Genomic DNA, 2,539 nt, shown 5'->3' on the forward strand with positions numbered 1-2,539 from the left:
AACTTTAAACTATACTACAAGGCCACAGTAACCAAAACAACCTGGGATATTGGTACAAAAACAGACATATAGACCAATGGAATAGAACAGAGACTCTTGAAACAAAGCTGCACAGCTAAAGAATATCCTATCCAATAAATGGTGCTGGGACAATTGGCTAACCATCTGCAGAAGAATGAAACTGGACCCGTACTTCATGCTATATACAAAAATTAATTCAAGATGAATTAAAGACTTAAATGTAAGAGCTCACACTACAAAAATCCTAGAAGAAAACTTAGATAATATTCTTCTAGACATTGGCCTACACAAAGGGTTTATGTTGAAGACCCCAATACAACACAATAAAAAATAGACAAATGGGACTTAATTAAAGAATTTTTGCACAGCAAAAGAAACTATGAAAAGAGTAAACAGACAATCTACAGAATGAGACAAAATATTTGCACACTATGCATCCAGTAAAGGGCTAATATCCAGAATCTAAGAAACTTAAATAAATCCACAAGAAAAAAACCAAATAACCCCATTAAAAATGGGCAAAGGACATGAACAGACACTTCTCAGATGAAGAAATGCAAGCAGCCAAGAAACATGAACACTAATAATCAGAAAGATGCAAATCAAAATCACATGAGATGCCATCTCGTACCAGTCAGAATAGCTATTATTAAGAAGTCAAAAAATAACAGATGTTGGTGAGGCTGCAGAGAAAAAGGAATGCTTATACAATGTTGGTGGGAAGGCAAATTAGTTCAGCTGCCATAGAAGGCAGTTTGGAGATTTCTCAAAGAACTAAAAATAGAATTACCATTTGACCCAACAATCCCATTACTGGCTATATACCCCAAAGGAAAATAAATTTTTCTACCAAAGAGACACCTGCACTTGTATGTTTATCATAACACTATACACAATAGCGAAGACATGGAATTAAGTCATGTGTTTATCAATAGAGGATTAGATAAAGAAAATCTGGTACATATGCCTCATGGAATACTACATAGCCACAAAAAAGAATGAAATCATGTCCTTTGCAGCAACATGGATGGAGCTGGAGGCCATTATCCTAGGCAAATTAACGGAGAAACAGAATATCAAATACCACATGTTCTCACTTATAAGTGAGAGTTAAACATTAGGTACACATGAGCACAAAGATGGGAACAACAGACACTGGGGACTCCAAAAGCAGGGAGAGCGGGAGGGGGCAAGAGTTGAAAAATTACTCATTAGGTACTATTTTGGCTACTTGGGTGACAGGATCATTAAAAGCTCAAATCTCAGCATCACACAATATATCCATGTAACAAAGGGGCACATGTATCTGCTGAATCTAAAATTAAAAAACAAAAATCAAATGTATTTCATCATCTGTCCTGCTGTATACACATATCTTTTTGTATTCTCACAGGTAGTTAGTACTTACAGCACGTGGGCCATTACATGAGTTCAGCTCTAAGACTGCAGGTGACCTTATACTGAACCAAGAATAACTTTCTAGGTCAAGATTGGCCTATGCCAGGGGTATTTAAAATCCAGTGCAAGACCACTGCTTGGAAATATCAATGTAAGGGTGAGCACAATGGGGGCACAATATTGTGAAGTAGAACGATTTTTTGTAGGTACAGAACAGAACACATTCTTTTTCTCAAGAAGCTTACCTTTTGACTGGGGAGGTCACTCACTCACACTGACAGGTTGAAGTGGGGCACTGGGAATATAAATGCTAAAGACATGCACAGAGGGGTAATCATAAACTTGGGTGGGATTAATCAAGTCTTTTAGCAAGAGGTAACATTTTCAATTATACCCCTAAATGCAAGACTGCTTTTGGATGTAGTTCAATTTGATTTCAAAGACTTAATTAAGAAAGTTAAACATGATGGAGGATATGGTAGACAGACAAAAAAGGAAGCAATCGTGCCTGTTGGACAAATTCATCAGTATACCCTCGGGGCCTGCCCAGGAAGAATCTCTAAACAGGAAATGAATTAAAATGAAAAGCATGGCCACCAGAGAAGAAGAGCTCAAGGGGCAGGATGGAGACAATTTGGCCCCGGGATTCTGTTGTTTCCCTAACACATTCCCTGACTGTCCTCCTGCCAATGGACCTGCCTTGTAGCATGAAGGTGTTTCCCCAGCACAAACAAATGGTGAAGATGCCAAAAAGAAACGCAGCTTTAGCCATCAATCTTCACTTTCATTCATTTCCTAAATCTGCTTGTTTTTCTGCTTGACTTGAAGTGAGGAGCGTGGTGTTTTTTTTTTTTTTTTTTTTTTTTTTTTTTTTTTTTTTTTGCTCTGTTTTTTTTTTTGGAGTGGTTTTTTTTTTTTTTTTTTTTTTTTTTTCTGAAGAACAGCCTGATGAGAGACTGTGGCTGTCTGAAGCATAGAAGGGGACTTGCTCTGCAGATGGCACCTGATCTGAGTGTTTCAGCTGCAGCCAGTTGAAAGTCATATGGCCAGATAGGGCATTTCACATCCTTTAACTTCATTTCAGTTCAATCAGCATTGTCCAGTGTCTACATAGAGGTCG

Source organism: Cebus imitator, unplaced genomic scaffold, assembly GCF_001604975.1.
Source record: "Cebus imitator isolate Cc_AM_T3 unplaced genomic scaffold, Cebus_imitator-1.0 Scaffold65, whole genome shotgun sequence".
Taxonomy (NCBI): domain Eukaryota; kingdom Metazoa; phylum Chordata; class Mammalia; order Primates; family Cebidae; genus Cebus; species Cebus imitator.